General features: G+C 36.8%; 1 long non-coding RNA gene across 1 annotated transcript; it reads left to right on the forward strand.

Annotated features, from left to right (window-relative positions):
- Positions 1-446: 446 nt before the first annotated feature.
- Positions 447-12,102, forward strand: LOC148118256 (uncharacterized). Its single transcript, XR_015736304.1, has 4 exons — positions 447-574; positions 2,481-2,510; positions 3,214-3,372; positions 7,520-12,102. It is a non-coding gene; the product is annotated as an uncharacterized LOC148118256 (long non-coding RNA).
- Positions 12,103-12,306: the final 204 nt, after the last annotated feature.

Below are 12,306 nucleotides of genomic sequence, written 5' to 3' on the forward strand. Positions count from 1 at the left end.
AGCCCTGAACACGATTTAATCACCACATGTGCTTTTGAATGTGCGGAGAAGAAAAGTGGCAAATTTACTTATATAGCACACAGTTCAATGCTGAATGAGTGTCAGCATTGTGCTTATTAGTGTCAATATTTGAAATCTCTATGGATTCTTTTAAACAAAGAGTATTATTTTTATAAAATCACTAGCATTGCTTTAATCATACAAATGGCTATTTCTTACTTGACAGGAAGGAATGGAATGTTTCTTATGTAAATCTTTGAATAAATCTAATAAATGATATCATAAGCACACAAATTCCCACATTAAATTGCACTCAGGCCCTCAAGATACTTAAGTCTGTTAAAAAACTGATCAATTATACACAAACAGACAAGCCATTTGAGTGGTAAAATACGTTCACTGAACATTTTAATCAGTTATTCCATTGGTCTGTCATTCCAGAACAACACTACATGTGGAGATAAATGGGATTCTAAAGGTGTTGTTGAACTTCTATTGAAACAAGGCATGGCTCACTTCTTATGGAGTGCATTTGGATGAAGTGCACTGCACTATGCTAGCAGGAAATCACAATGTAAGTATACACATCACAGTGCTAATGAAGACAAAATTGTGCACAGAATACTTACAGCTGTTGTATTTATACAAGGTGAGAGTGAAGTGAAAGGGTTTTATTCAACTCCTTTTGGCCAAAGAGCAAGCAAAAGGGAAGTCCATGGGAAGCAGCCATGGGTGAAGGATAAATGTCTCAGGACTAATTTATGGTGATTCCAAAATCAATGCCAGGAACATTAACATATTAGGCAAGTGTTCTACCACTGAATCGCCTCCTTAGCTTCTGTTCTGAAGCTTTGACATCTTTAACCTTTGAAAGATACAGCATGTTCCATTTTATTAGAAATCAGCCCCATGTGTGGGAGAGAATTGGTGTCATGTATTCATTTTTCCAAATATTCCTTTGATTCTCACATGTATAGTTTTAAAAAAATCTTAAATCTTAGATTTTTGCATAAATTATTTTTATTAGCAAGTTGGAATGGAAAATATTCTGCTTCTATCCTGCTCACTACATGTTTTAGTGTACTGAAAAAATTTTCTGAAGAACTTGGTATGATATGTATTTTCTCAGTAGACACAGTATACCATGGTTAATACCTATTATTTATGTGTATGTGTGTCTTTTCTACCTTTGTATATGCATATAGATATGCATATGTGGCTCTCAGACCCCAGAAGGACACATTGTAGGCACTGGAACTGAAGTTATGCATGGCTATGAACCATTATGTGTGTGCTGATAATTTCTGTCCTGGTCCTCTCTGAGAGCAAAATGTGCTCTTAACTGTTAAGCCATCTTTACAGTTTCTGACATTATATTTTTCTTTTCTTTTTTTTTCATTTGAATAAGCACTTATTTATTTATTTATTTATTTTTATTTGTTTATAAAAATTTCCACTTCCTCCTCTCCTCCCCATACCCTCCCATTCCCCCCATTCCCTCTCCTCCCCCCCAACTCCCTCTCCTCCTCCCTCTCCAGTCCAAAGAGCAGTCAGGGTTTCGTGCCCTGTGGGAAGTTCAAGTTCTTCCCCCCTCCCTCCAGGCCAAGGAAGGTGAGCATCCAAACAGACTAGGATCCCAAACAGCCAGTACATGCAGATGAAACAAGACCCAGTGCCATTGTCAATGGCTTCTCAGTCAGCCCCCATGTCAGCCACAGTCAGAGAATCCGGTTTGATCACATGCTCGTTCAGTCCCAGTCCAGCTGGCCTTGTTGAGCTCTCATTCGATCAGTCCCCTTGTATCAGTGGGTGAACGCACCCCTCGCGGTCCTGATTTCCTTTTTCATGTTCTTCCTCCTTCTGCTCCTCATTTGGACCTTGGGGGGCTCAGTCCGGTGCTCCAATGTGGGTCTCCGTCTGTATCGTCATTGTATTGAATGTACTGATACAAATACCAATCTCAATCTGGGAATATTCATATTCACTTATTGAAATCCAGTCATTATAAATGTTAAATCAGAATTAGTGGTTTGAAAAATATATCAGAATTAGTGGTTTGAAAAATATAATGCGGCAGCATTTTCAAACCCCTAATTCTGATTTAACATTTATAATGACTGGATTTCAATAAGTGAATATGAATATTTCCAGATTGAGATTGGCATTTGTATCAGTACATTCAACACACTTTGTAAGTCTTTCCTAAACAAAGCTGATTCTAAACTACTTTAATCATTCTACATTTTATATAATCTGTATTCTCTTGGCAAATCAAATGTCTTATTCAAATATAAAAGGATTGTTTTCAATAGAAATCTTTTAGAAACAGGGCATTAGAGTAGCAAGTATACTAATAAGTATCTATGTAAATATACATTTTTAAAATTCACACTTCAGTTTTGATGAAGAATAAGTTTCATAGTATAAACTAGTTCATTTGTCAAAATCTGTAGTTGATCATTTTCCATTTAAATTTCTAGGCTTGGTTTCTGCACATATGATTCATGAAGGTAAGAGTTAGTGTTTACCTCAAGAGTATGGTTGGGTTATCGATGCAATTAATTTTTACTTATTCTCTGATGTTTATGTTTAATTCAATTATAATTAGAGAATCCTACTCTGTTCTTAATATTAGATTCTATTATTAATTTTTGCTGGATGCTTCTGAAAGTATTCAAGAAATTGTGCTTTTAATATAACTGTAGCATCAAAGCATGGATTTTAAGATATAATAGAAATAAGCAAGCACAGTTGAAAGTATAATAGAAACAAACAGTGATATGAATGATTCATTTACAAAACCATTAGACAGATATTTCATTACAACATTATCCCAGGTACACCAGCCAAATAAAATAAAATTATCTGGTAAACGCCTAGCAATTAAGATATAAGTGAAGTAGCACTAAGGAAGCCAGAACAACTTTTATCTAACAGTTAAACTGAGATTGTCAATGAAATGAGTTATGTTCTCTCTCACTTCCCCCACCTCTCTCTCTCTCATCTTTCTGCCCCCTGTCTATATCTATATGTATGTATGTATGTATATGCATGTGTATATATACACATATACACACATATGTACATACATACACATATATACATGTATACATTTACATACATATATATGTAGATATATTTGACTCTCCTCATTTCCAACTCCCCACATTCCCTATTCCCTCTCAAATTTACAACTTCTCATTATTTTTACAGAAACACAAAAGTCCGTTTCCTGTTGCATGTTTATAACTGATCACCTGGGATTGGAAACCTATTTGGGAGCTCATCCCTTCTAAACACTGCTTCACACTCCCTCATCAGCCATGAATCGCCTGCAGTTCTTTAACTAGAGACTGTGCCACCCAAACTTAGGTATGTCAGCTTGTGCAAATGTCTTTATGCAGGTCCTGTTTAGGTATTGTTGAAATTTTTATGGGACTACATTCTTATCCTGCCTAGAACATACTATAGAGCAGCAGGCATTCTTGTACTCTGGCTCTTGCAATATATGTTCTCCACAACTGCACTTTTCTCAATGTCTTGTGTAGAAGTGCTGCAGCAGTTGGTGATGAGCATGCAGTAGTTACTTACTCTTTCATTTTAACAGTTGTGACTCTCTGTCTACTGCCAAAAAGCTTCTCTGATGATGTCACCCACCTGTCTGTGGGTGTGGTTGTGTATCTAAGATAAGTACTTATAATACAGCTAGAAACGACATGAGTTTAGACAAATTACAGGTCCCACCAGAGGACCAAGCTATACAACTGTAACATGTATGCAGAATGTTTAAGTCAGTCCCTTGCAGACTCCCTGGTTGTTGGTTTAGTCTCTGTGAGCCCCTATTAGTTGAGTTTAGTTGATTCTGTGAGTATCCTTGCTTTGTCTTCACCCCTCTGACTTCTACAATCTTTTATCCTCCTCTGCAGGTTTCCCTAAATTCTGCCTAATGCTTGGCCATGGGTCTGCCTCTGTTTTGGTTAGTTGTTGGGTCAAACCTCTCTGATGACAGTTGAGCTAGGCAATAATCTGTGTCTAACAGATTGGCCACTTCCTCAATCTCTAAGCCACCCTTATTCCAACATATTTCATAGGCAGGACAGGAAAGTTATGTGACTGGGTTGGTTTCCCACTTCCTCCACTTGAAGTCTTGCCTGGACACAGAAGAGAGCCAGCTCAGGCTACATATCTCTATTGTTAGCAGTGTTAGCTGTGGCCATCCCTGTAGTTACCTGGGAGATTCCCTTGTGCCAGATTATTAACTGGCTCCCAAATGCCCCCTATTCTATAGTCTCTTTCAATACTCTCAGATTTTGTTCCCCACAACCTACTCACTCTTGTTCCCATGCCAATCTGCCTTTGGTCTACTCATGAAATCTCCTCTATTTTCCCCTTCTCAGGGACATCTAGGCATCCTGTTATGAGCCCTCCTTATTACTCAGCCTCTCTGGTTAGTGGATTATAGCATAGTTATCCTTTATTTTACAGCTTATATCACGATTTATGGGTGAGTATATACAATGTGTCTTTCTTAGCCTGAGTTACATCACTCAGGACATTTTTTTCCATTTCCAACCTTTTTGCTTCAAATTTGCTGGTGTTATTGGTTTTAAAACTCGATTGTACTCCATTGTGTAAATATTTTACATTTTCTTTATTCATGCCTCACTTAATGGACATCAAGGTTGTTTCAGGTTTTGGCTATTACAAATAAAGCTGCAAAAAAGATGCTAAGAACATAGTTGAGCAAGTGTCCTTATGATATGAATGAAGTATATGCCCAAGAGTTTACTGCTGTGTCTTCTGGTAGATTGATTCCCAGTTTGCTGAGAAACTGCCACACTGATTTCCAGAGTGACTATACAAGTTTACACTCCCATCAGCAATGGAGGAGTGTTATGCTTGCTCATACCCTCTCCAGCATGAGCTGTCACTTGTGTTTTTTATCTTAGCCCTTCTGACAGGCATAGGCTGGAATCTCAGTGTCATTCTGATTTGCCCTTCCCTGATGGCTAAGAATGTTGAAATTCTCCTTAAGTGTTTCTCATATACCTGAGATCCTTCTGTTGAGAATTCTCTGTTTAGATCTGTACCCCATTTTAATTGGATTATTTGATTTGTTGTTATCTAGATTCTTGAGTTTTTTATATACTTTGAAAATTAGTTCACTGTCTTATGTGGAGTTAGTGAATGTCTTTTCCCACTCTGCAGGTTGCTGTTTTTCCTATTGACAGCGTCCTTTGCTTTACAAACCTTTTCAGTTTCATGGGGTCCCATTTATTAAGTGTTGATCTTAGATTCTGCGCTATTGGTGTCTTGTTCTGGAGGTTGTCTCCTGTGTCAATGTGTTCAAGGCTACTTCTTGGGAGCTGTGAACCCCCAGATGTTGAATTTCTGGTAAACAGCTTGTAATGCTTGCAGATGCTCTGAGCATGAGACCCTCAGGAGTTCCTGATGTCAGGGGAATGGTTTCTGGTGGTTTGGCTGGGGAGTGGCTATCAGTTAAGGATCCCTATATAAGCTACTCCAGGATACAATAAAGGGGCATTTCTGTTTCAAGGATGACCCATGTCTCTGTCTATGTGTCTTTGTGTGTTTCAATCTCCAGCCCCTTGCCCAGTTCACGAACTGTATGGTAGCACATAGAGCACAGACGGGCCTGTTGCACTACAGCTACTTCCCACTTTTTATTATCTCTGGTTCAGGATGTCTGAATTTATGTTGAGATCTTTAACCCACTTGGACTTGATATTTGTACCTAGTGATAGATATGGACCTATTTGTGCTCTTCAGTATGCTAACAATACTGTTAATAACAATATTAACAGTAGCTAATAATCCAGTTATTCCATCACTGCTTATTGAAGATGGTTTCTTTTTTCTATTTATAATTTTAGCTTCTTTATCATTATCAGATGTCCATAGGTTTGTGGATTTATGACAGAGCCTTTGATTCAATTCCCTCAGTCTACCAGTCCGTTTTTATGCCAAAACCATGTGATTTTTATTACTATAGCACTGTAGTAGAGCTTGAAATCAGGGATGGTGATACTCTGAAAGTTCTTTGGTTGTACAGGGTTGTTTTAGCTATCTGTGAAATTTTTCATATGAAGTTGAATATTGTTCTTTCAAGGTCTATAAAGAATTATTTTGAAATTTTATTGGTGATTGCATTGAATCTGTAGATTACTTTGGGTAAAATGGCCATTTTTACTTTGTTAATCTCACCAATCCCTTAGCATGGAAGAATTTACCATCTTCTGATGTCTTCTCCAACTCCTTTCATCAAAGACGTGAAGTTCTTGCCATACATGTCTTTCATTCCTTAGTTAGATTATAACCAGTGGGTTTTTTTTTTTATCATTTGAGACCATTTTAAAGGTTGTTGATCCCCTGATTTCTATCTCAGTCCTTTTATTATTTGTTTCTAGGAGGATTACTGAGTTTTTTTCAAATTAATTTTATATCCAGCCACTTGACTAAAGGTGTTTCTCAACTGTAGGAGTTCCCTGGCAGTTTTGGTCTAGCTTAGGTATACTATCATGTCATCTGGTAATAGTGATACTTTGACTTCTTCCATTCTAATTTGTATCCCCTTATTTTCCTTTAATTGTCATATTTATCTAGCTAGAATTTCAAGTAATATATTGAATAGGCATGGGGAGAGTGAACAGTCTTGTCTCTTTTCTGATTTTGATGGAATTCCTCTGAATTTCTCTTTGTTTAATTTGAAGCTGTGGTATTTTGCTTTCTATGGTTTCTTTTTTTATGTTTAGGTATGTCCCTTGGATCTCTGATCTCTACAAGTCAATTGTCAGGAAAACGTGTTAGATATTTTCAAAGTTTTTTTCAGCATCCAAAGAGATAATCAGGTGGCTTTTTCCTTTCAGTTGTTGCTATGGTGGATTACATTGACAGACTGTTTATGTTGAAGCATCCCTGCATGCCTTTGATGAAATCTATTGGATGATCTTTTTGATGCATTCTTGGATTCAGATTGCCAATGTTTTACTGAGTATTTTTTTCATCATTATTCTTGTGTGAAACTAGTCTGTAATTCTCTTTCTTTGGTAAGTCTTTGAGTCGTTTGGTAATCCGGGTAACTCTGGCCTCATAGAAGGAATTTCACAATGTTCGCTCTGTTTCAATTTTGTGGAATAATTTGAAGAGTATTATTAATTCTTCCTTGAAAGGCTGGTAGAATTCTGCATTCAAACATTCTGTCCCTAGACTCCTTTTTGTGGGGAAGGGACTATATCTATTTCCTTAGGTGACATTGTGTTATTTAAATTGTTTGTCTGATCTTGATTTAATATTGTTAAATATAAACGTTAGTGCACAATGATAAAAAATACATATCAAATGTTTTTTGGATATTTTTGGTGGAAGAAAAATTTTGAGGAAGATTATTTGAGTTCTGCACTTTCTATCGTTTATGTAACATTGTGTTATGTATATAGAAATTAAATCTCATTTCTTTATATTTTGTTTTTATTCTATTCCGTATTAAATGTTACTTAAGAAAATGCCCGATGGAGCAATGATGGGTTGACAACAAACTTGCTGAAGCTTTGGTCTTACATTCCTCCTGCTCCAGAAGATCCGAACATGGACATCTGTGTGAGCACAGGTGCCAAGGAGCCGGGAGCACAGAAAGCATAGCTGAGCTCGCCTCATCCCTGTTGGCCACAGAGCTGGGAAAGCTGGGGTTCTCCCATCACCCGATTTCATCAGGCCCCTCATCTTTAGCCCATATGTTCTCACCGTTTCCTCGGGTCCTCATCATTCACTTGAAAACCCTCCTTCGCAAGGAGACGCAGCGTCACTTTGAGGTTTCCTGCGCACACTGCTTGATGGAATTTATTCTCTGCCCCATATGGCTGTTGGCATTGGTTAATTCTGCAGTTACCGCAGAACAAGGTCTCTCTCTCACCACTTGGGCCATCACAAAACCCCAAGGGGGTTTTCGGCTCCTTCTTAGAGAAGAAGAGCTTCCGCGGAGTGGAGAACACCGCTGTGACCACCCTCCTATCAGCTCAACACGAAATAATTTTACAAAATGAACTTTCAAGCACTGACCGCCTAACAACCAGAGTCAAACTCCACCACTCTCCCAACTGCGAGGCTCTGGTTGACCAGTCAAGTAGAAGCATTCAGTTATGGAACCGCCGTTGCTAAGTAACATTGGTAAACAAAAGCATGCTTGTTCTTCCTCAGGCATAACTGATGGTTCATTGAGCAAATGATGCTCACTGCGCACATATGCGATAAGTGTTGTGGTCTTCCCTAGGTTTATTATATGCATATCCTGCAAGGTCTACATTGATCCCTCAGGGTTGGTAGATTCCTGTTTTTCCACACAGTATCTTGCTTGATGCTTCTTTGAGATGCAGGGATGCAATTATTCATTATAAAATCCTTTTCTTGACTTTGTTGCTGTTGTTAATTTTTGCTTGTTTGTTTTTGTTTGCATTTTCACGAAGAGGTCACGGGTGGGGATTCCTTAGTAGGGAAATTGAACTTCTCTCTTGACGTTTCTCTCTGGTGTTTTGGTTCTGTGCTCTTGGAATTTTCAACGTAGTGAAACTTTTCTGAGCTCATGAATTATGGTACACACTTTTAGGAGGCAGAGACATATAGATTTCTGTAAGCTTGAGATAAGCCTGGTCTACTGAGCCAGAGCTGCATAGTAACAATGTCCTCTAAAATAGATATAAAAAATTAAATTTAACATTATTACAACTCTATGTGGATAAATTATTGTCCAGCCGTGGCTGCTATGATTCTGAATATTTTCTATATACCTAAGTTGATATATTTCTCCAGATATGGGGAGATTTTTGCTCTTATTTCAAAGAACATGCTTCCTATGTACTGAGTATCTCCACACTCTCTGCAACTCAGATATTTATATTTGGGATCTGAGGTGATTTTAATGAGAATTTCCCCTACAGATTCTGATATTTGAACACTTGGTTCCAGGTTGTGGTGCTGTTTGGGAAGATTGTGGAACATCTGAGAAATGGAACTTTGAAAAAATGACACCTATCCATGTAGGCAGGTCTTGAATGTTCACAATCTCTGCCCACTGTTTGCTCTCTGCTTCCTGACTGTGGTTGAGATGGAATCTCTAAGTTTACTTTTCTTGGCTCCATGTATGCCATTTGTTGCTGAGTCTCCGCAACATGGCAATGCCTGTGTTTCTAGAATTGGAGGCCCAAATACACTTTCTTCTACAAGTTGCTTCTGGCAATTATGTTTTATCACAGAAACAGAAAATTGACAAATACAGTCTTTGAATACCAGCATCCCAGAGATCTTGAAAGATGCAGTTATTACTTTTAAGTTATTTGTGTCTTAATGTAATAATACATGTACCTTAGTATCCAACCCTGTCTACTGGATTCTCTCTACTGTTGATGCTTTTGACAGAATTTCTATGCTTTGTATATAGAGATAGATTTCCATATTAAAAACTGCAAAAATCAAACTTCCAATGGTCAACCACCTGAACAAGTACATAACAAGACAAATTATCTTTGGTGTATTTGGAGGGTTGGCACAAGTGTGGGAGAGTGAACCTAGGAGCTGTGGGAAGTTAGTGTGATTGGGATGCATTGTATGAGATTTCAAGATTATCCATAAAAATATTATATTGGAAAAATTACAGCAAGTTTTCACATTAGATCTCCTGTATTTCACATCCAAATTCTGGGTCCTTTTCCTTATATATTCAGTTTTTTTGTGTGTCTTCATTGAAGCAATGGATGTTTTATTTCTAATTATTTTAAAATTTATTTTTGTAACAGTTATTCTGACAAAATTTAAATTTCTCTCTCTGTGTGTGTTTCTATATGTTAGGATCTAAAGGTGCTTGGGGTGACTAGAACAAGGGGTTGTGTTCCCTGGAGTTGGAATAATAGGCAGCTCTGACTGACTTGAACTGCATCCTGGGAACTAAACTTTAGTTCTGATCAAGAGTAAGTAATACTTTAACCATAGCAAAATATCCCCAGTACTCAAAATATACAGATTTTTAAAATTCCATTTTATATTTTAATTAACATATAAATTACATCACTTTACCCCTTTCTTTCTTTACATGATATCGCCCAATGTTTCCACCGTCACAATTATGCCTTTCCATTACCTCTTAAAGTGATAGCCTCTTTTTGAAAATATTACTGTTATATGCAGAGAGAGGAGTGAGAGAGACATACAGAGATTAATGAAACCTGCTGAGGCCATTTCATATTGCATTTCTATGTCTGTACCACATTTTCATCATCCATTCATCAGTTGAACTACTTTATGGTTGTTTCCATTTTCTAGCTATTGTGTAAAGAGTAGGAATGAACATGATTGAGAAGGCAAGGATGAGGGAAGGTATGTAAGGGAAGATCATGAGAAACTGAATGAGACAGAGCCTTCCGAAGGAGGAGGGATGTCTGTCTGTGCCGAGCGTGTGATTACTTTTTGTTGCATGACCGAATTTTTTCTCTTTCAATAGTTGTTAGCTGTCTATCATTCATTTCTTCTTCTTCTTCTTCTTTTCTTTTTTTTACTATTATTATTAATTTATAAAAATTTCCACTTCCTCCCCTCCTCCCAATGCCCTCCGACTCCCCCCACTCCCTCTCTTCCTCCCTCTCCACTCCTAAGAGCAGTCAGGGTTTCCTGCCCTGTGGGAAGTTCAAGTTCCTCCCCCCTCCCTCCAGGTCTAGGAAGGTGAGCATCCAAACAGACTAGGATCCCAAAATCCAGTACATGCAGACAAAACAAGTCCCAGTGCCATTATCAATGGCTTCTCAGAAAGCCCCCATGTTTTAATCTTCAATGTTTAAAATATTTGTTTCTTCAGAATCATATTATTTTTTGTTAACAATTACAATAGTCATCAAAGTTTCATGCAAGATATTTTGATCATGCTTTCTCATCCCCAAATCATTCCAGATCCTCTCTTCTATGTGATGCGTCCAAGTTTAGATTTTATCTTTTCTCTCTATTTTTCTCAAATATACCATAAAAACAAATAAGAAAAAGTGAAAAAAATACAAAATTATCTCTGAGACATCATAAAAAAACCTTGAATTTATTTTATGTTGGCCAGCTACTCATAAACATTGGAGTTTTTGTATACATAGATTCACTCCATTACATGAAACAGCTTTTCCCTTTCTGATAGGTGTAAATTACAGATACCGTCTTTGTTAGAGATGGGAACCAATGTCCATTTGCCACACATTCCTGGAACCTCATGTAGCATGTACCTATGTATGGTTGTTTTAGTTTGGCTCAGTCTCTGTGAATTCACTTGTGCACCAGTCTCATTGTGACTGGAAAACATTCATTTCCATGGTGTGCTTTTATTTTTTCATTTCCTGACAAAACTTTTTATGTTTAAGCTTAACCATAAATGAATATATTCTCTTTGATGTGACAAGATACTTTACTCGCATTTTAGGATGCACAATTCATGAACAAAAAGGATGGTCTATGTGGATTTTCACTCTGTAGAGAAATAGTAACCACATTGGATATATATATATATATATATATATATATATATCACGTATATATGTATATATGATAGAAGAAAAATGAAACACTGTTCTTTTCCAAGACAGAAATTTATGAATGATGCATTCTTCACTATACTGAAGAAATTGTAGTGAAAAGCATACACTTACTATCATATCTTTAAATCTAATGACACTATGGAAGCATGTTAGAAATTTTTGAAATTGGGTATGCAAAAGATTGGAAAACATGTCATTTCCATCCAGTAATTAACAATTGAAATGTAGTCTGTGAAACATGATTCACATTGGATGAGTAAATTGTATTTTGTAAGCACATCTTTACTACTGTACAATGTTGACTTACTTGCAAAGTTATGCAAGATTATAAAAAACATTAAAATTATATATCTGGATGAGAAGGTGGTTAACTTTTTAAACTTACAATGAAAGTTTTGTGTTATGAATATTTCTTCCATATCATACAAATTCTATCTTATAAACCCATGTTTCTGGATGATTATATGTATGTAAGTGTAATGGACAAGATATTTGGTTGATTTCTATTATTCAAATATACAGAAAGAAGAAAATAAGAACTGTCTGTTTGGTTGATCTCCAATATATATAAAGAACTTAAGAAACTAGACACCAAAATATCAAAGAATCCATTTAAAAATGAGGCAAATATCTAAACAGAGAATTCTCAACAGAAAAAAATTAAATTCCCAAAAGACATTTAAAGAATTGCTCAACATCCATAGCCATCAGGGAAACGCAAACAAAAATG

Source organism: Myodes glareolus, chromosome 24, assembly GCF_982192425.1.
Source record: "Myodes glareolus chromosome 24, mMyoGla1.1, whole genome shotgun sequence".
Classification (NCBI taxonomy): Eukaryota; Metazoa; Chordata; class Mammalia; order Rodentia; family Cricetidae; genus Myodes; species Myodes glareolus.